The sequence below is a fragment of the Pelodiscus sinensis genome, chromosome 7 (genome assembly GCF_052426305.1).
Source record: "Pelodiscus sinensis isolate ZL-2025 chromosome 7, ASM5242630v1, whole genome shotgun sequence".
Lineage (NCBI taxonomy): Eukaryota > Metazoa > Chordata > Testudines > Trionychidae > Pelodiscus > Pelodiscus sinensis.
In genome coordinates, this window is record NC_143058.1 from 24,219,348 (window position 1) to 24,242,561 (window position 23,214).

Consider the following 23,214-nt stretch of genomic DNA (forward strand, 5'->3'; position numbering starts at 1 on the left):
CCGGTCTTCCCCACCGGGGGCTCATGGCCCATTCCTCCCTCACATCCTTCCACTTACCCCTCACTAGCCCCCCTTCCTGATGTCAAATAAAAGATATGTTCAAAAATAGAAACTGGGTTTATTGAACAAAACTCTTCAATAAACCTCTGGGGAGACTAGGAAAAGGAGGTGGGAGAGGGGAAGAGAGAGGGTAGGAGAGGGGAGGGGGAAACCTGGGAGGAAGGAGTTAAAAGGGGGAAGCAAGAGGAAGAAGGGGGAGGGGAAGGTCAGGGCTCAGGTTTGGGGGGTCTCACCAGACCAACTTGATTTTCATGCAAACCTGCTCCTGAGTTTACATGTGGCCTTTGGTGGCCAGGCTGGCAGTTATCCTGCCATGGATGGCCACATTCGTCCATCTAGTGCGGAGATCATGGATGTTGGGGGCATTCCCCCAAACCTGAATTAGGTCCATGATCTCCACCCTGGACCAGAAAGGCGCCTGCCTTCTCCCACCCCTGTCTGGCTCCTGGGAGCTAGTAGACTGCTCCTGGAGAGCGGTGCAGGGCTGGCTGCCAGTGGCTTGCTGGCTCATGTTTTGGGGCCACTGGATTGGGGCCACTGCTGGCTCTGGGCTGGCAGGCTTGGAGCTCACACAGGCACTGTGGCGAGGGTCTACCCCTTTAATGGCTCGGGGCTGGGGGAGAGGAGAGTAAATTTTCCTGGTTGTGTACAGAGTGGCCACCAGGGCTCCCTAGGATGGGCTGAAGGCCCCCTATTTCGAATTAAGGGTCTACGCAGCACTTAATTTAAAATAGCTATATCGAATTCGGTGTTACTCCTCATAGAATGAAGTTTACCAAATTTGAATTAAGGGCTCTGCTATTTTGAATTAAATTAAATTTGAAATAACCTTTTGCATGTATAGACGCTATTAAAGTTAATTTGAAATAGCGGCTGTTATTTCAAATTAACTTTGCAGTGTAGACATATTCTTAGTTCATATCTGCAGAGACCTCTAGATGATGAGTAGTGAGTGTTAGGTTTCTATACTCATTTAATTCTTGGTGTGTCTGTGGAAATTCCTTGAAATGGCAGCAAGTAGCACAATTACTGCGGATGGTTTTTGAGACTTGGACACCAATTCCAATTCAGAAAACCAGCAAACTTAGTTTACACTGTCCCCAGAATATTGGTCAGCTCAGAGATACAGACTTTCAGTCACCACTAACCTGGTCTGAATTAATTCTAATGACCTAGAATCTATTTTTTTTTGAAGGCCAGGTGGTAGCTTCCCAGGGCTGGCTGAGGTAGTGAGGGCTGCACTGCCTAGGCAGCAGATACCTGGGGCTGGCTGTGGCAGGGATCATGCTGCCCAGGGAACGAATCCCCAGAACTGGCCATGGTGGGGCTCTCACCTGCCCAAATGGCAGGTGGAAACCTTAGCTCCACTTCTGTCACCTGCTGCTGTAATGTGGTTATAGCTGTCCTGCGCCCTTATACTTATTACACAGTATAACTGTCCCTGCTACAAGCCCATTCCCTTTCTGTGTTATAAAGAACAGTCACATTCCAAGAACATCTTATCATTTTGGCTTAACCTTGCTTTAAGCTATGATAAGAAGAAGCTGTGCACCAAATCTGGTGGTCCTAGCTCTTACTGTTTAAAAGGAGTTATTGAACGAACAGACAGATGGACAGACAGACAGATTTGCTTAGTCACACACTGACATACTTTCTCAAATATGTAGTAGGCTACTTACATGGTAGGGTATCCTCTTGCCCTGTGTCAATCGTAATAGGAGAGCTCAGCCCACTTGGAGTACTTTTTGTATTAAAGCAGAATCCTTCCCTCTGGGAGCCTGCACCTTTGATGCAAGAAATGTATCTAGCAGTACCATTCTTTACTCTACTGCCTGAGTAAATCAGTGGACTGTTTCATAATCTTCTGATGATCATTCAGATCTTAGCCTTTCTTGGTATTGTCACCAGTGAAGCTAATTAAATTACAGCAGTAATAGTGCTTTTTGTGATGTGGACAACTGTTCACTAAGAAATGGCCTGTGATCTTCAAATTTATTTTTTACACTGGCACTGAATAGCCATTTTATGGTAAGAATTTATATTCCCCACTAATCCGGATTGGATTTGGACTGCCAGTGCTTTAGATACCCATCTAGCTAGATCTATAATTTACTACTATTCTTTTAAATAGTCAAGTTCTCTAAAAAGCTGAGATTTTGTTTTGTGTTTTGCCAGATATAAGTACTAGGGCTGTCAATTGACCTGCATTAATGTCTGCAATTAATGCAGGACAGGATTAATGCATTATTTTTTTAACATGTTCATAGCATGCATTAATGCTACACTGCCCCTTTGAAGTGCCGCTCCGGAGCTTCAAAGGGGCCTTGCAATAGCAGAGCTGGGGATCAGCTGGAGTCTCAGGCTCCTAATGCGCTGCCTCTTGGAAATGCCAAAGCAGCGCTTTCAAGGGGCAGCGCTTCATGGAGCCCGGGGTCAGCTGGAGACTCCAGCTGATCCTGGGCTCCATGCAGCACCCTCCCTCACTGAAATGCCGCCATGGCATTTCAAAGGGGAGATGCACGCAATTAATCGTGATTAAATTTTTTAATCACTTGAGAGCCCTATTAAATAATAATCTTTTGTCCATAGCCAATTTTTTCTCTGTAATAGGTTTACAATTTTTGTATTGCATATGGAGGGTAGTAGTTTTTGCATTTTAGTCTGTATCTCACGCTTTTTTCCCACTCCTTAGTGACCTCTTGTGAATGAGACAGGGCTTGAATAGCTAGAAGCTTCTCTATTGATTGTAGGCTGTGATCCATTTTTTTCTTCCCTTTTCCAAATGGAAACAAACGGCTTCTCAGTAGGAAGAGTGCCCTTTGGCTACTATATCAATCTGAGGGCTGCTCTTGTCAAAATGCACAGTCACAAGCTTGATAATGCAGTACATTCCAAAAGCACTATATTTCCAACCTGTTCTCCATCATTCCCTTATGGCGTCACATTTACTCAGTTTATCACATACTTATTAATATTTTACATCTCTGTGAAAGTGATGGAATTGTATTTTCATTACAAAAGCAACAAGAATAAATACTAATTGTTGTCAGTTATTTCCTTATGCAGTGGGAACAGTAATCTGTTCCTCAGTTTTAGGTTGCCAAGGCAAAATAATTAAATATTTTAATTTTGTAGGGTTTTTTTTTAAAAAAGTGATATAAGACAAACACAATTTGATCTCCATGTTTGTGCTGCATAAGAACTAATACTGGCTGAACTGATAAGATTGCATTATTTTTATTATTTCTACTTGTAATTTTCCCTTATAATTAAAAATGTCCTTTTTTTGGTAAGCATATTGTACCTTCCTTAAAACTCAGGCATTACTCATGTAGTAACTCTGGATATTTTAAATTTTACTCTATATTTGAGTGCTATAGTCACTTCCACCTATAAAGGCATGCAGGTTCTAAATGAGATGTAAAAATGGAAGTCCACAACATTACTGGTGCATTATTATTAGTATTGTTATTTATTATTATTGTATTACCTTAGTGTTTGGATGCCTCAGTTGAGGATCCAACTGAGGATCCAAACATAAATAAGGCTTCCCTAATCCAATAAGGCATCTCTTATCCAAACATAAATAAGGCATCCCTCATCCCTTACTGAAAGATATAGAAAGTAGAAGAAACAAGTAGCATGGGGTGGAGGGAAATAAGCCTACAATAAAAAGCAGTGCTAGGATTCAATGGTATTCATTAGCATCGGAGTGTGATCCCTTATGTCCTTGACAAATTCCAGTTCAAGTTCTTATAGTTTGACTAGCAAAACATTCTATATTTCATTGGGAATGATGGACCTTTTCATTTCCTCTTCTAAACAACATTGCAGTATTGCACTGCAATTTAAAACATTCGCACAGGTCAATTCCAGAAATGGCTGCATTTCAATGGTCAGTGCAGGGTCCATATATTTCTCTCTCTCAATATTATTATACAGAAAAACAATACGACTCTTGTTTTTATATACTAAGAACTTTATGAAATAAAATTATACTTGGGGCTGAAATGTTCATTGTTTGTGTTTCTTCCAAAAAGTAAAATTTAAGTAAATTCCTTTAGCCCTTGTTTTGTTTGTTTTAAAATTTTGTAAGGATAAATAAATTACATATTTCACATTTAGATATTATGCATACATTCATTTATTTCACACAGGTTATTAAAAATAGTAGAATTTTAAAACAGTGTATTTTAACCAATAACCATTTTTCAAGACAGTTGGTAAGGTAAGAGAAAAGCTGTGAATTACTTAAAAAATATCTTTTAACATGCTCAGCTGGAATGAACTAAGAATTTTAGAGAAGCTTACTGAAGCCTTACCCCTTGTTAGCAGCCTGTTGTTCCTTTGTCTTATTTCACCTGACAAAAGCTGATTCAGAGAAAATAAATCTACATGAAGTCGATTCTAAAAATCTCACTCCTGTATGTTGATATCAAAAGGAATGCTGGTACTCACACTACTAAAGGTTGCATGATTGGGCCTACTGATCACCTGGATAGAGCTCCCTTCAAGGCTAGCTGATCAGGACAGAAGCATAAATAATTATATTGTTCTGTCTGTATATTATCGACAGAAATAGGAAGACATTTATTTATTTGAAAAGAAACTTAGAACTTGTGGAATTTTGAAGGATGCACTCTGAACTGCAGAATATTCTCTAAAATTGTGGGTTGGGCTGATCTTTGTCACATCTGTTCCTCCTGTCCTCCATGTAAAAGTTGTTGTGGGTTTGAAGGAATATATTATGTCTCTGAGTGTGTTTTTTACAAAATTACTGAAGGCCAGATTCTACAACCCTTACTAAGGGAGAGCAGCATTTATTCATACATGCGGTCTTTCAGTGGAACCACTCATCAAGCAAAGGGCTACTTATGTGATAAGAGATTGTAGGAGGGGGCTCAATTCCAACCTCAAAGGTTGGAATTCAGACTACCCTATCTTTATTTACTTCAGTGAGGTATTAATTTTATCCCTTTCCCACTCATTTATTTCAGCAAGATATCAGTTTCAAAAGCAAATGGGGATATGTTTTGTTTATTAGATTGTGCGTAGGTCACTTAGTATTATTTTCGATAAAATCAAGGAAATATAATGCAAACTAATGCACACACTAAGGCCATGTCTACACTACCTGTTGTGGTTGAGGCAAGTTACAGTCACATACAGACATCTATTATTCTGGTGCATACACCCTTGGCTGCTTGTGTCAGTGTTGCCTATACTCATGCAGCTCAGTATCCTAAATATTGTGTCCCTAAGTAGACATCCATGGTAAGGCACTTCCTGAACCACACCAGGCAAAGCCTCTGGTAATGGAGAAGGGAGCTGGAGTGATGACTCCCAAGCCTCATGCTGGTTATTTTCCCAAGTGGGGTTTATTTCTCAACATTTTCACTTAAGCATAGGGTAAGGCCCAAAGAGAACTCCTCCGCCAAATAGAAAAAAAACACATTCACAGCACAAACAAAGGGATATACTCTTTCTTACCCCCACTTAGGGAAGGGATGTGGCCTTGTTATTGGCTCCAATGTGCAGTCCTTCCCGTAAGCATGTAGAGAGGTTGCTTCCCCGGTAGGGAGGACCTGGAGAAGCCTTACTTCTGTTGCTGCTAGCTCTGCAGCAGCTTGTCTCTTTCTCTTCTCTAACCTTAGGACAGGCTTCTAAAAGTCTTCCTCCCACCATTCTCCTACAGCTGTCCAGTCACACTTTCTTACATTATCCCATGCAGCAGCCTCCAGCCAAGAACCCTCTGAAATATTTTCACAATGTGTTGTGGGATACAAATTACTCAATCCCGAAGCTCTGGGAACAAGGGATCAAGCTCCCTGCATGCACCTTTCCACATTCAATATTCCATAAGTTCTGTGCCATTTTTTAATAATCCCACAATCCCATGCAACTCTTTTTGGTGTCTGACATCTCTGACAGGAACAAGGAAGCTTCAAAGTTCTGTATTATTCTTATAAACATTCAACTATAGATTGTACGGTTCTGCTCTATGCAGACCTGCAGGAAGTGCCTCAAGAACAGTAGACAGGGCAATTTTTAAAGTAGTTTGGTAAAGGACATTGTGAAAAAAAATAAAGGCTGTTGATGGCATTCACACGGAATCTGAAGGCAGAAGATTGCTGCTGCATATGTGCTCGAGAAACTGGGATTGCTTGGTGGGACTGCATCATAATGCAGGTTTAAGACAATGACCAGTGGTGCAGAACTGTTGGGTGTGAAAGAACATATAATAAAATCTGTGTGCCAACCTCATCCCAACCCTCCTATGCACAGACACCAAAAGCAGATCAGTATTGACAGTGGAGATGCAAGAGGCAATAACACTAAAATCTCTACCTGTAAGTCGGAGATAATTGTGTAGCTGGAAAACCCATGATTTGTAAATGTCATGTAAATGTACAGGGCCATTAATCATCTCCTTCTGTACAGACCATAGTGAATTGATTTGCAGCAATCGGGTAATTGGACTGTGGTGGGGGTATTAAACAGTACTCATATCCATATTTTGGTATCAACCCACCTTGCCATTGGCAATATGGAAATGCCAATAGTGATTCTGGGGGATCTAGCCTACCATTTGCTGCCCTGACTCCTGAAGCTGAATGCAGCTCCAAAAAGTACTCACCTACCAACTCAGAAATTACAGAACGGTTGCTGAATGTTCTTTTGGCATATTGAAGGGATGCTGCTGATGTTTACTCACTAAATTGGATCTCAGTGAGAAAAATATCACAATGTTTTTTATAACTTTCTGTTGTTTCCTGCCTAATATATGTGAGACAAAGGGAGAGAAGCTGTTGCCACAATGCAGGACAGAGAGAGAGAGAGTGGCTGTCTGCTAACTTTGAGCAGACACAGATGCAAGGGCTATTATAAGAGCCCAATATGGAGCTATGTGGTTCAGGAAGGCTTTGAAAGAACTCTTTAACAGTCAGCCATAGTAGTGTTCTGTGCTGGAGTGTTCTCAGTGCCTGCAGCTTTGGATGTTGCTAGGAATTGTTGCTGTTCATTTATAAATATAACTGGGTGTTTCCCCGAACCTATGTGCTTGATGTATATTTACTACTACTCTTTGTTTTGACTACCATTATGCATTCTGCAATATTTATTGTGAACTAATTAGTTTGATTATCCAAAACCAGAAATGTATTGAGCAGAAAAATACTGCAGAAATTCAGTGTGCAAAAAACCTCACAGGCAATGTTATACATTTGTTAACATAACTTAATGGGTGGTAATTTAAAAGTAGAAGGATGTAAATATTTCTATCTATTTAAACACACAAATGTACTCCATTGTGTAGACCTATACCCACTGTCAATCACACAGGTGTGTATATGTGAAACTGTGGTTCTCTTTCCTAGAGTGGTGGGGGTAATGATATACCCTGCGATGCAATGTACTATGGTGGGTATCGTAACGATAATTGATCTTGGATCACAGTCAATTGATCAATGACTGTGAAAGGTGGAGAGTCTGGTATTTTTGGTCCTGAGAGTCAATTCAGCTCTATAATATTTTTGTTTGCTGCCTGAGAAAACCCTGGTTCATTTCCTTTTTTCTGTCCTCTGTATCTTTCTTCATGATCGAAAAGAAGTCCTGTGGCACCTTATAGACTAACAGATTTATTGGAGCATAAGCAAAGACCCACTTTGTCAGATGTATGTAGTGGAAATTGCAGAGGCAGTTATAAATATACAGGCACATAAAAAGAAAGGAGTACCAATCAAGAGGAAGGCCAGAGATAACAAGGTCAATTCAGTCAGGGAGGATGTGGCCCACTTCTAGCAGCTGATGTGGAGGTATGAACACTAAGAGAGAAGAAACTGCTTTTGTAGCTGGATAGCTATTCACAGTCTTTGTTTAATCCTAAACTGATAGTGTCAAATTTGCAAATGAATTGTAGCTCTGCAGTTTCTCTTTGAAGTGTGTTTTTGAAGTTTTTTTGTTGCAGGATGGCTACTTTAAAATCTGCTACTGTGTGTCCAGGGAGATTGAAGTGTTCTCCTACAGGTTTGTGTGTGTTACCACTCCTGATATCTGATTTGTGTCCATTTATTCTTTTACGTAGGGACTGTCCAGTTTGTCCAATGTATATGGCAGAGGGGCATTGCTGGCACATGATGACAAATATCACATTGGTAGATGTGCAGGTGAATGAGCCCGTGATGGTGTGACTAATGTGGTTAGGTCCTGTGATGGTGTCGCTGGTATAGATATGTGGGCAGAGTTATCACCAAGGTTTGTTGCAGGGATTGGTTCCTGAGTTAGAGTTACTGTGGTATGGTGTATAGTTGCTGGTGAGAATTTGCTTCAGGTTGGTGGGCTGTCTGTAGGCGAGGACTGGTCTGCCTCCCAAGGTCTGTGAGTGTGAGGGATCATTGTCCAGGATGGGATGTAGATCACTGATGATGCGTTGGAGAGGTTTTAGCTGGGGACTGTAAGTGATGGTCTGTGGTGTTCTGTTATTTTTTTTCTTGGGCCTGTCTTGTAGTAAGAGGCTTCTGAGTACATGTCTGGCGCTGTCATTCTGTTTCCTTCACTTCCATGGGAGGGTATTGTAGTTTTAAGACTACTTGGTGAAGATCTTGTAGGTGTTTGTCTCTGTCTGAGGGGTTGGAGCAAATGTGTTGTACCTTAGTGCTTAGCTATAGACAATGGATCATGTGGTGTGTCCGGGATGGAAGCTGGAGGCATATAGGTAAGCCAAGCAGTCAGTAGGTTTTCGGTATAAGGTTGTTTAATGACCATCACTTATTCACACTGCAGTATCCAGGAAGTGGATCTCTTGTGTAGACTGGGCCAGGCTGAGGTTGATGATGGAGAGAAAACTGTTGAAATCACGGTGGAATTCTTCCAGAGCCTCCTTCCATGGATCCAGATAATGAAGATGTCATCAATGATAACTGTACTCAGAGAGTAGTTATTAATGGTTCACAATCCTGCTGGAAAGATATAACAAGTGGGGTTTCGCAGGGGTCTGTTTTGGAACAGGCTCTGTTCAATATCTTCATCAACGATTTAGATATTGGTATGGAAAAGTACACTTATTAAGTTTGCAGATGATACCAAGCTGGGAGGGGTTGCGACTAAACTGGATGATAGGGTCATAATTCAAAATGACCTGGACAAATTGGAGAAATGGTCTGAGGTAAATTGGATGAAGTTAAATAAAGACAAATGCAAAGTGCTCTACTTAGGAAGGAACAATCAGTTTCATACATACAGAATGGGAAGCGACTGCCTGGAAAGGAGTATGGCAAAAAGGGATCTAGGGGTTATAGTGGACCACAAGTTGAATATGAGTCAGCAGTGTGATGCTGTTGCAAAAAAAGCAAACATGATTTGGGATGCATTAACAGGTGTGTTGTGAGCAAGACACGAGAAGTCATCACCTCTACTCTGCTTTGGTTAGGCCTCCGTTGGAGTATTGTGTCCAGTTTTGGGCACTGCATTTCAAGAAAGATGTGGAGAAATTGGATAGGGTCCAGAGAAGAGCAACAAGAATGATTAAAGGTCTAGAGAACATGACCTATGAAGGAAGGCTGAAAGAATTGGGTTTGTTTAGTTTAGAAAAGAAAAGACTGAGGGGGGACATGATAGCCGTTTTCAGGTATCTAAAAGGGAGGAGGGAGAAAACTTGTTCATCTGCAGCAAGGGATGTTTAGGTTGGACATTAGGAAAAAGTTCCTAACTGCCAGGGTAGTTAAACACTGAAATAAATTGCCCGGAGAGGTTGTGGAATCCCCATCTGTGGAGATATTTAAGAGTAGGTTAGATAAATGTCTATAAGGGATGGTCTAGACAGTATTTGGTCCTGCCATGGGGGCAGGGGACTGGACTCGATGACCTCTCGAGGTCCCTTCTAGTCCTAGTATTCTATGATTCCATGATTCTATGAATGTAGTATAAGTAGAGGAGGGGGCGCTAGTGGATGAGAGCTGAGGAATCATTGTTCCAGGTCAGCCATACAAATTTGGCATCTTGTGGGGCCATGCGGGTGCCCATAGTGGTATGAAGATACCACGGGTGTGAAGGTATAAATTGTCCTCAAATCTGAAATAGTTATGGGTGAGGATAAAGTCACAGAGCTTGGCCACCAGTTGTGCCATGGCATCATCAAGGACACTGTTTCTGACAGCTTGAGCCTCTACGTCAGTGGCCAGAAAACATCATCCTAGCCACCATGGATGTAGAGGCTCTCTACATCAACATCCCACACATAGATGGAATACAAGCTGTCACTTACAAAGGTCCTCAACAGGTTAATAACTTCCCTCCTTCCTGCCAACACACAATAATTACTGAAGTTTGGTATCTCTCTCAAGTGGTACAACAGCAGTTTTCTCATGGACAGTGAGGGCCTGTTCAGTACGTGTCTTGCCCCCCCACTCATGGTCCTGACGGCCCCTGGGGCCAGTTCAGTCCTTGCATCTTCCCTTGTAAGGGTCACTGGAGCCCCATCGCTCAGTTGCCGACACCTCCACAGCCGGGTGGATGTGGGGTAGGGGGGCACAAACTCACCCTCTCTCATGGGCCTCAGCCCAGGGCCCTAAGGACAGGTTCGCCAGATCCTGTCCAGCCGGTGGGGGATTTATCCCGAAACTCACCGGCTCACCGGCCTCAACTCCTGGTCCTGTCGTGGGCTGCTTCCTACCCTGTTGTCCTCACCCTGCCTTGCAACCTCCCTCTGCTTGTGAGCCTGCCTTTTTTAACCCCCCCGCCCGCATTCTGCCGGGGTGATGTCACCCGCCGACCATACCAACGCTGGGGTGACGTCACCCACCGACCACACTGATGCCGGGATGCCTCCTCACACTGAGTGTGCCCCGAGGTGCTCTCCGGCCTTGCAGCTAACCCCGAGTGTGACTGTGGGGTCAGTGCGGGGCAGATCGGCCTCGGAGGGGCAGAGGTGGTCCGTCCCGTCACAGACAGTCTTCCATCTTCCAATGGGAACCATAAGATGTGTCCAGAGGGAAAGTCCTTGAAGAGTAATTCCCCAAACTTTCTTCCCTTATTTATTCATTAATCTTACACATCTCTCACACAAAAAAATTGTTAAGCAAGCAATTTCAGAGGCAGAGCAAGAGGTTTCCTTCTGATCATCAGTTTGCCAAATGTGGTTTTTTAGTTTGCATGCTTTGAGGCCCTGACTGTCACATCCCTGAGGGCACATTTAGACAAGATTCCCATTTTTCTAGATTGCATACCTCAACAAATTCAACAGAGATCTCATCAGGAAGATGCAAGGTCAATCTGTCCTTTCCCTGGTCATCAAAACATCCTCATCTCCTGACTCAGTCATGGTAAGGCTTTTGCACAGACCCACTTAGCCTGTTGGCTGGTTTCTTTTAGCAATAAAGAGTGGTTCACCAACTTTGCTAGTCTACCAAGATCACATACATAGTCGTGGTAAATATCACTCATCACGGATGGAGGGAAATAATTGTTTTGACTGGAGCTACAAAATTTCAGTTCTTATTCCCTCAGTATGAGTAGAGGGCAATGAAAATGAATATTGGCACTATTTACTACAGATAGGGGTGCTATTAGCTATCATCTCAATCTTGAGGTTGACAAAATCAAAAGCACAGCTGCTAGTTGTATCCTGACTGGACCCAGGTACCGCTAACTTGTTTACTGTAATGGCACCAGCCAAACTCATCACAGAGTGGTATGGGAATGTATCTTGCCACAAAAGGAGAAATAAGACAGCTATCCCTAGATATGTTCAGGGGAGAATTGCAGAGTATCTCCATGAAAGTTATGGCACAACATCTGAGGAGGATAGGAGGGGCATCCCTATGAAAATAAACAAAATGCACCACATGCTCTTCACCCCCTTGTCCCACTGTCACCTAATCCAATGACGCTGCTTCTGTTTATTGTACCTCTACTCCTTTTTCATATGAGTAAAACAATAAAAAGTTGATACTTTGCTTTATTAGCTTTGCAATAGACCTAGCACCATCTTTGCATTTATGTTTTATAAGGAAACATGAGTGCACATACTTACGCTAAGCCCCTTGCCCCTTCAACATCTCAGCTTTGGGCTGCTGATAGGAACAGCTAGACTATGGTGGAATCTCAGACATGTCACTTGGCTCATGGCTTCACTGGAGTCCTCCACCAAATCTTCCCCCTTTGTCTTTATCTTATTCTCCTCTTTGTTATTCATAGCAGAGGTCTTTGTCCTCAGGCTTGGATATCACCAAGGTATCCACAGTGGTCTGCAGAGTGCTTTTGGGATCTGTGGCATGCAGTGTTTGTGGAACTGCGAAGGTCTGTAGCTTAGCACCACACCTCTTGATGGCCTCCCCAAGCTTGAAATATTCCTGGCAATGTTCCTTTAATTTCATACATCCCTGTTGTTGACCTCTGTCATATTCCTTTGCCTGCAGCCCCCATGCAATCTGGTCAAACATGCCCATATTTCTATGGGTTGTTCACAGATGTGTTTGCACAGCCTATTCATCTCACAGCCCCAGGAGATCCAATGTCTCCTATTTACTCCAGGCAGGGGAATGGAGTCAGCATGGGCAGCTGGGCAACTGCACAGTACATGGGAGAAGTGGGCAATGAAAAACTCAGGGGAAACTAAAGGGATGTGTGGCTTCCGATCTCTGTGATCTTTGGGCAGTGGAGTTTGATTGTCACAAATCACTGATTAATGCCCTTTAACCAGATTTGTGGTTTGAGAGTCTACTTTGCATATGAGGTTGTTGCAAATTGGCATGTTCCATATCTGATCAAAAGAAGTGGGGATTTAAAATAGTAGCAAGTACAGTCTAATGTTTAAAGGAACCATGAATTGTGGGACAACTGTTGGATGACTCTTGGGGCTGACACAAGTCATGTGATGTCTATGCTCACCCTGAATCAACTTCAGGATGTCAACCATGGTTCTACTCCAGGAGTGGGCAATAATTTTTGGTGGGGGGCACACTCCCAAGATTTTGGAAAGTGATTGAGGGCTGCACTCTTCCATGGTATTAATGGAGGAGGTCCAGGATCTGGGATGGAGATTGAGTGCAGAAGGGAGCTTGGGATAAGGGATTGGGGTGCAGGAGGGAGAATGGAGTCTGGGAGGGAGTTTTGGCAAAGGAGGTAGTTGTGACCTGGGGCAAGGAACTGGAGTGCAGAGTTTGGGGATGTGACCTAAGGTAGGAAGGAATTGTGATCTTGGGCAGAAGGTTAGGGTGCCAAATCTGGGAGGGGGTATGGGTGCATGTGGAGTAATGGGGCAGGAGTGAGGAGCAGAAGGTTGGGGAAAGGAAGGATTGAGGTGCCACAGGCAGGTTCTCACCAGGAGATTTACCTGCCTGCCTGCCTGCCTGCCTGCCTGCAGAGCTAAAAGCTTGAAGAACTTCAAATGTTTCTGCCTGCCCGCCCGCCCATGTGCTTGAGTGAATGAGCAGGGGGGTTGTGCTTTGTGGCTGCCTTTGTGGCCAATGGATTGTGCTGGGGGTGAGAGCAGTGTCTGAATCTTCCCCCCTCCCATCCAGACTCAAAGAGAAAGCGTCCTGTAGCCACATTTCTAAGTCGCCTGCAGGGCAAGCAGGGGAGTCTGTCTGGGACTGCCTGCTGCCTCCGTAGGCCAATTCTGGTGACTAGGAGGATCGAATCTGGCCCATAGGCTATATTTTGCCCAGGCCTCTTCTACTCCATTCTGGGGAGGTGGTTTTACTATGTTACTGTCTAAAAGCAATAGACGTTCCTTAAATTTGAATGTGCCTTTTAATATGTATTATTATTATTATTTATTATTTATTCAGGTCATTTATTACATAAAGATTTATGTTTACTTTTCGAAAGCCTTCCAGAATTTATTATTTGGGTTTAATAGCACATTTTCAAATTGGGCATAACCAACTTCCATGTAGAAGTTTGGCAGAGAATTGCTGCATGTTCACTTAATTCATTTTTATTGAACCAAGTCCAGATTTTAAGTCAGGAAGAAGTTAGATATTAATCATATTTGAACAGGATCATTAAATTTTCCTTTACCTACTGGAACAGCAGGGTCATTATAGAACCATGAAAAGTTAGCTCACTTATTAATCTTTACAATTACATAAAAGTGATCATTTTTATAGTACTTAAGAGTAGCTATTACCCATTATTTGAAGAGTATGTGGGTATATTACAATATAATATAATATATTACTATAGATGTGACCTGTGACTCATTGGGTTATTCACTGACACACAATTCACTGTGAAGTTATTTGTTTGAGCTTGGATAATCTTTAATTGTTTCATGCTCCTTGTGCTCATTTGTGGGGCATACCAGTGAATTGCAAGATAGTCAGTGAGCTATTAATTACCTCATTATTACTTAATTATCATTATTGCATACTTAATTTTATGGAGAATTATAGCATAAAGGAAAGCATATTATACTGCCCATTGTAGTTAAGTATGAATGACAGAGATAGGTAATATAAGTTAAAAAAATCAATCAGAAATCTTCACTACAGATTGTTATCTGGATTTTTTTTCTGTCTACTCCTTCAGCCACTTCTCATATTTCACTTTGAAGCCCAACAGTTTAAACTGGGTTCTTGTTTCAGTGGACTAATCCTCTTTCATAAATCATGTTCAAGTGCTGAAATAATTTGCAAATCATTTAAAGTGTATTTGCTTTGAAACATTCACCTCAAGCCCTTTTGTATATCCTTTCTCTCTAAAGATTTGTGGTATTTGTTTTGTTCTCTGAGGTATAAAAGACCTGGGTAAACTTTATTCCTGTTGTTTCAAGATTAGTGAAATAAAATGCATATTTATTCAACTGGGACTGAACGAAGCTTTAGTAAAGACAATCGTACATATGACCTTTGGGAATGTTATAATATAAAATGTTTGACTTAAAATTCTCTTTAGATTTATTCAAACAAAATATTGAAATATTTAAGAGAAAAAAGCCATAAATTCATTTTTGCACACATTTCTTCTTTGCTGCAAAGAAGAGAGACCCCATATATTTTTATTAACAAAATAAATTCCTATTGTTAGAAAAACAAAATTAATACCAGGGAAAGAAGATATCAGGCATTAAACAAGTAGTCTAACTTTGCATCCACACCAGTATTGCAATGCTAATATTTTTATAGGATGCTACATTTTCCAAATCCTATAGAGCTCAATTAGCACTATATAATGTTTTCCAGAGAACCATGAAATAATTATGAACAATATTTTAGAAATGTAAATAATAGTAGCGGCAACAATGTTCCAAAATTTCCTGTTTTCTAAATGAAAGATTAACTTATTTGGAGCTGGATACTGCTTTTAAATTCCATTATCAAACATTGGTTGCTCCAACTTGATGTAGTCTCTGCATGCCTCACAAAGTGGACTCTGATGCATTTTCTAAAATGAACCTTGATTTCTTTCTGCATACCATGATGGATCATAATTTTTGAGGTACCTTTCAGAAACACATTACCCCTCTCAGCCATACATCACCATTTGCATCATTTTCTATATCTGTTTCCTACAGTGAAAGAACGCATTTTCATCCTTTTACTAGTAGGTGTGAAAATCAGTGTATGAATTTTCACTACCACCAGAAATATCTTCTGAGAGTTTGCCTTCCTTTCCCACCCATTCTACCACAACTAAGAAAACTGGGAACTGGAATGAAAGGATGTGACCTATTGAACTTTGTTTTGTGAAAAGGCACTAGTCAGGTAGTCTGTCACTTCTTCTGAAATCCCTTATAATGATTATTAAAATCACTATCCTAATGCCAATGCCAGAAAAACTGATTCTCAGACTTCACTGTTTTCAGATTTTTCTGCTCTATTTATCCAGATACAATCCTCATGGAAGTTTGGAAAGAATGTAATAGAAATAAGATTTTTAGGGTATAAAAGTCTAAATTAAACTAAATTAGGGAAGCTGTAAATCAGTCTCTCAGATGCAGATAGGGATTATTTACCATATAGTTTTACCTTTTCCCTGATAGAGACATCATTTCAGTTTATACCTTTCAGGGTGGAGGATGGATTTCATTTAAATTATGACCCTCCAAGCCAAAACATTTAAAGAAGCACTTAACGGATGGAAGCACATTACTGTCTCTTGGACTGGGTGTATTAATGCTTTAAAAATGAATGTGCTTTCCAGGACCTCCTATTTGTTCCACCAGCTGCCTGCTGACATGCCAGATAAACAGTTTAAGGACAAGCATGTTAAAGAAGCATGTACAGTTGGAGTACTTCAAAACTTACACTAGTATAAAATACTCTACCATTCCCAGGAATGTCCTCTATTTTTAAAGGGGGAATTTAAACAGAAACAGTGCAGTCTTTCAAACTGTAAGAGTGTGCCCACTGTATAGAATTATGATTTGTTGAGGTAGAAACATCAGGAAAAAGCCTCCCTTACATGAATATCAATGGACAGAGGAAGTAGGTGCTTAACTGTGGCCAGATTTTGACAGGCCCTTATGTAGCTTTGCTGGGGAGTGCATCAAGAGCTTCACTCTCTGAATAGCTTACATAATGGCCTCTCACAATCACATTCTCTGCAGCTCTGAGGACAGCAGGACCTGATCCCTCCATGTATAGCTGCAGGACCAGTAGAGAGTTGAGAATGTAGTTCAACACTCTACTGCAGAAATGTGGACTTACTGTGCACCCATAGACCAAAGGGTTCACATGGTGCCTGTGCACAGGCAGTTTAAGATGGGATTGTGTTTCTCGAATCTCCCCAAGGATGAAGTGGCTCTGGTCCTTCTGTTTGGCAAAGGGGCTAAATTCCCCAATTTGGCCCTTACTGCTTTTTTCACGTTCCCTTGAAATGTGAGGAGACTTTGAATAATTTCCTAAATGATAGCTGTAGATTGTGAACAATTCTAATAAACACAAGAGGTGATATCCAGAGTTCCCTCTAAGCTGCATGGCAGCACAGCTTCACGGGTGATTAATCAAGGAGCAGGGAGTCCTGAGCCTTTGACTAGGAGAGGCTGATTAATCACCTGTGAAGCTGTGTGGCATGCAGCTTACACAGAACACTGGTGATATCCTGTTTCCATTGATGTCAGTGGGAGTTTGGCCATTGTCTTCAATGGAGTCAGGAGTTCACCCCAGTTATATTCAACTTCATAATTATTATTGAGAAAGTTGAGCAGGGACAAAAGTAAAACACAAAGGTCTTTGATGCATTCATGGTCCTTTGCATTGCATGGTCCGGATTGGATAGACATCTATCAGGGATGATCCAGACCAGGTGTGGCCAACCCATTCCGGGCAAAGAGCCAAGATATCAGTGGATCCAGTGCGAAGAGCCAGGACAAAATTTAAAAGGAGCCCCCAGCCATGTTTGGACGAGCAACAAAAAAAGAAGAAAACACATTCAGAGGCTTTTTGACCACATCAGGCTCCTGCCGGCCGACACCATCTTTAATGCTCCATCTTTAATGGCCATGCCAGATGGCTCTCAGAACAGGGAGCCTGGAGGAGAGAGCCATTTTCAGGGGCATGAGGGCGGCTTTATGATCCATAGGGAGGGCTTTGTGAGCCGTAACTGGGGATGGGGGGGAAGAGCCGCATGCGGCTCATGGGCCGTAGGTTGGCCACATCTAGTCTAGACAGTGCTTGGTCCTGTTGTGAGGGCGGGGGCTGGACTTGATGATTTTTAGAGGTCCCTTCCAGTTCTAGTATTCTATGATTACTTAAGTGATATGGTGCAGCTCTACATCTTTCTTGAATGGGCCAGTTGAGCTGGGTTTATATCTCTTTGCATTACTGAAGTGGCAGCTCACTGGTAAATCTGGCCCATCACTAGATGTCCAGCTACACCAAAAATGAGTGCATACTCTGCCATTCTTCCTATTGACACTAATGTTAATGTGAAGATTTTTAATTTCATGTCATTTAAATCATGTGAAAATGCAAGATTTTTCAGAGCTGTGCAACATGGTGTCAAGTAACATTTACCATAAGTAAGTATCAAAATAACTTATAATTCTAATATGTGTTGATGAACTATGCACTTACAGAAACATGGTGGGCAAAAGGTTTAGGAATCACCATGTGCAATGTAATGAAGATATCTTGTCCATCCCCAGAGAAGCAGTTTGAAAAAGCAAATAGATGTGAATCTCTGCTAAGTATGACTGTTTACATAATATAATTGCCTTCTACTGAAAGAAGCTTAAGCCGCAGCAAAAGGAATCAGACACAATGATGCGTTAGGAACGAAGGTAGAAGATAATCAAAGCCTATGGAATTTGAAGTCAGTTAGAGAGAGGTGTCAGAGAAGTACAAGCAAAATGCAGGACAATGTAGCACTTTAAAGACTAACAAGATGGTTTATTAGATGATGAGCTTTCGTGGGCCAGACCCACTTCCTCAGATCTTCAAAGTAGGAATAAGAGCCTCCGGAAAAGGGCGCTTTTTCCGGAGGATCGGGGCCAGTGTAGACGCTCTTTTCCGGCTTTTTTAAAAGCCGGAAAAAAGCGGCGGACATTTTTATTTAAATGCCGCGGGGGATATTTAAATCCCCCGCGCATTTCCCTACTACGACTCATGAAATTTACATGCCCCTTCCGGAAAAGGGGCCAGTGTAGACGTAGCCCAAGTGTGTGAGGAGCTATCTATCCATTCCCACTTAAATTGGCTTTGGGATTACAAATTGGTGTTATTAGCCAATGTTAATCAAATCTAAACTGCATGAAGACCCAAATCTTTATCTTTCAAAATAAAGCTTCAGGTGAGTGATTTTTTTCCCTTTAGCAACAACAACAACAAACCTGTGCAATCTGTTTGTAACTGGGTACTGAGTTTCTGTATTTTTTTCTCCTGGTTCAGTGATTTCTGTGGTACTACCCAGGCACAATATCAAAAAGTTGGAGTTCTAATTTCTAGTTGAACTCTTGTGGTGAATAATAGTAGTATGGCAAAAGTGTTGAATTTTAAACACTACAACCAACTCAGAATTAGAAAGAGAAATATTAAGTCACCTTTTAGAAACTCTCACCTCAACAATTTAAGATTGTTGGGAAGTGGGGATTGGATTTCTGGATTCAATCACTGGGAAAATGAAGCTGAGAATCAATAAAATGTTCAGATTTCATGGGGGAAGAAGGTAGTGAGTGGGCAAGCTTAAGGGGCAAGAAGTTAAGAGGCAAGGGCAGGGTAATCAGATGAGGGGATGCAGAAGCACAGTTGGCATGCTGCATCACTTGTAAGAATTTTGTTTCCCTCTGGAGAATGGTATCAGATATTCCCACTGAAAGAAGTTGGATACCAGACTTGATGCATCAATGGCCTCATCTGGTATGACATTTTTTCAGAGTCATTTGGGAGTGCTAAAATGTAGAGTAGGGAAAGGAGCTATTATTGAAGTGCTTTCTGTCATTAATGGGAAGGACAAAATACCCAAATGAAAAATGTTCTTCAAAACTAGCATTTTCTCCCTTATGGATATTAGTACTGAAAACTGAGTAAGAAAGCAAGCAATGTACTTTTCTGACACAATTCTTCAATGTAGATAAATCTGAGATATATAGTTTGTGCCTATCCAAGTTTTAGATTATTAATAGAAATAAAGCTATCATATTCTGAAATGAAACGGTCACTGAATCTTTAAAACACTCAGATAAGATTACCATGAATTTGGACAGTAAGGGTGTGTCTAGACTACATGCCTCCTTCGACGGAGGCATGTAGATTAGCCAGATCGGAAGAGGGAAATGAAGCCGCGATTAAAATAATCGCGGCTTCATTTAAATTTAAATGGCTGCCCCGATCTGCCGATCAGCTGTTTGTCGGCAGATCGGGGGAGTCTGGACGCGATGCTCCGACAAAGAAGCCTTTCTTCATCGACACAGGTAAACCTGGTTTCACGAGGCTTACCTGTGTCGATGAAGAAAGGCTTCTTTGTCGGGGCATCGCGTCCAGACTCCCCCGATCTGCCGACAAACAGTTGATCGGCAGATCGGGGCAGCCATTTAAATTTAAATGAAGCCGCGATTATTTTAATCGCGGCTTCATTTCCCTCTTCCGATCTGGCTAATCTACATGCCTCCGTCGAAGGAGGCATGTAGTCTAGACACACCCTAAGAGTTTAGAAGATTAAGGCCTTTGATTCCTGCTTTACTTATTCATTGTAAATGTTGAAGGTGTCTGATATCAAGCACATACTGTGTTTTATTATTTCATAGCCTAATTTCATTTGTATTATCTTTCTCTTTAATATTATTTTATTTTTCTGTGTTGGTTTTCATCCAGGTAGTGTACTTCCATGAAGTAGTTTTCTGAGCAATGTTTTGCTTGTACTTTGAAGATTAACCACTTAACGTGTGAATGTTGTCCTAAGGTGCTGTTTCCTGATCATAGAATTTTCATTTTACAGTACAGTTGGTTACCTATATTAGAACTCTTGAAAAAAAGGCTTTTTTGAAATTTAGGGTGCTTATTTGAATAATATCTAAATTATCAAGTTTGTCCATCATTAGTTATTTTGCTTTTCACTCTGCAGCCTCAATTATGCCATTAAATTTGTTTTATATAGGTTGAGTGTTGGTTCAGGTTATTAACTGTAGCATTGATTTTCAAGCTAAAACAAGTCTATTTAGGCCAGGTCTACAGCTGGGATTTGCCATGATAAGCCCCACATGTAGTTAGAATATACCTCTTTAAATTACACTTTACACCAATTTCTTTACTCTTATTTCAAGGAAGGATAACATACACCCGTATAAATTACAGTCAATAGTGATTTACCCATTTATGCTAGCAATTTGCACAATAGTAGCTAGACACTGATGGCTAAAAGCCACCCAAAAAGCAAAAGACAAGATCTTACACTTAGAAATGGCTCCTTCATGCACTAAAAATATGTACAGAATACAGGTAACTCTTCCCCACAACACAGTCACATGGGCTGCTAGACATGCTCTGGCTTCAAGCATGCTCAGAGAATGTGGGACAGTGAGGGCTGTTGGCAGTGTTAGTGATCCCAAAAGGGGGTATTCTCAGCAGGATGACAATAGGAGCATGCCTTCCTTCCCTAAAACAGTGTGCCAGGATGCAAACTTTGTGGCTACAAGCATTGGGATGCATTCTCTGTGCCAGAGTGACACAAAGAGGACAGAATCTGTCTGCAGCTGCGCATCTGAGAACTGCCATAAAACCAGCAAAACTGTTGCACCAGCTGCCACCCTCATCTGAGCATAAGGAATATCTCATGGCAGAGAGGAGATGTGTTAGCATAAGGCAAGGATGGCTCACAGTGCATCTTCGATGCCATTATTCAACTGCCTTGTAGTTCAATATCCAACAAAATCAGAGGAAACACTCCCTTGGCAATGGAAGCAGACCCTTTAGAATCATGCACATTGGCCTGAGAGTCAAGGAACAATAACCCCAAACAACATACAAACGCCACATAAGAAACAGTCTAGCACACAATCTGGTTTACATCTTATGGCTTTTTCCCCAACCAATGTAGAACAAACTCAAAGAAGAGCCATAACTGAGCCCAAAAACATTCCCTCCTTTGTTCTTAGTTTGTGTACTTTTTTTTTGCAAAGTTCCTAAAACACCTTCTTCTTTGTGCAAATTCTTCAGCACTAAGCCCTGATCTATTCTACAGGGTTAGGTGCATGTAAGGCAGATTACACTGATCTAACTCTATAAGCATCTACCCCAAAATATTGCACCCACCTGTGACACTCACTACACCAACTTAACCATGTCTATGAGAGGCATAGCTCTTAGATAGTTAAGTCAAAACAGTGCCGGCATAGACCCTGCATTGCTTATATCAACTGTTGCTGCCTCATACTGACAGATCAGGGCAAACACTACTAACCACCCACACAAGCACACAAGGGGTATCAATGTGAACATTAAAATGTGATTTAATTCCTGAGGTGGCTGTATCTCAACATAACTTAGGTTGACATCTTTTTGTAATGTGCAAATGCTAAGGAGCTATTTCGGGTTTTTTAAGTGTCATTATTTGAATGTGTGTAAATTCAGTTGTATTTTAAACAATACAACTTATTTAATTTGGATCAAAAAAGTAAAGCAAAGCTCATGCTACTAAAGGTTAATCTGTCTAGAACCTCTTCAAAAATAAATGTAGGAGGCTATTATAAGAGTTGTTTAAGGAAAGAAGTAAATTTATTTCTTTAGCCTATGGAATTATTTACTTAAAACACTTTTGTATAGTTACGCTGAGTGTAATGATTTACTTGTGGTAGTGATAACTTGATAAAATAGAGAGGCACTCAGATTTAATCATAATGTTTGTCTAGAAAATGGAGCTCAGATCTTTGACTGGATATTCCTTGATTACCTTAAAGATAATAGGCGTGGGTCTCTTCCTAAGAAATTCCATTTGGATTGTTATGCAAACTCTGCAGCTGACATTTAAAAAACAAACATGCATCCCTTTGCATTTGCTGTTTCCTGGTACACTACCATTGCCTGATATTCAAATAATACATTTTAATATGCATACTACCATGTCTCTTTTGTTGTTTTTTTTAACATATGTAGTATGGGTCAAATTTTGTCCTTTATTGTATGAATTGCACTGAGATGCTCATTCTGGGTCTAGAAAAAAATGAGGTTATTCCCATGGTGGTACAACTGGGTGAATAATGGGAAGAATAATGCTATTGATATTCCATCACATTTCTAAATGCATTTAATTCACCCCTTTTGTGTTCACTTTTGAGCAATGGAGCACTATTGACAAAAATATCAGTGGAGAAAATGATTTTCATGTGATAATATTCCCTCTGAAGGGCCACGGTTCAGCAGGGTAGTTAATCACATGCCTAGCTTCCAGACCTGAACAAAGAGCTCTGTGTGAGCTCAAAAGTTTAACACTTTCATCAACAGAAGTTTGATGAGTTAAAGATATTATCCTCCTACCTTTTGTCTCTAATATCTTAGGACCAACACAATCACAACAACATTGCATATTCCTTTAAGTACCTGCGTAATCCCATTGAAGTAATGCATGGTAGCTAGATATATACAGGGAATACACAATCCTTCCTATCTTATGCAGGTGGCTCAATCCTTCAACCCAACCCACCTCAAAGTTTTTTCTGTGATCACAATTTAATCGCTGATTTAGCTCAGGACAAAAATCTTCATTCTTGACTTTATACAA

General features: G+C 41.1%; 1 protein-coding gene across 4 annotated transcripts in view; it reads left to right on the forward strand.

Moving 5' to 3' along the window:
- The window catches only part of ARHGAP15 (Rho GTPase activating protein 15), a 497,535-nt gene that overhangs the window by 256,118 nt on the left and 218,203 nt on the right, over positions 1–23,214 (forward strand). The gene's annotated exons all lie outside the window — the stretch shown is intronic.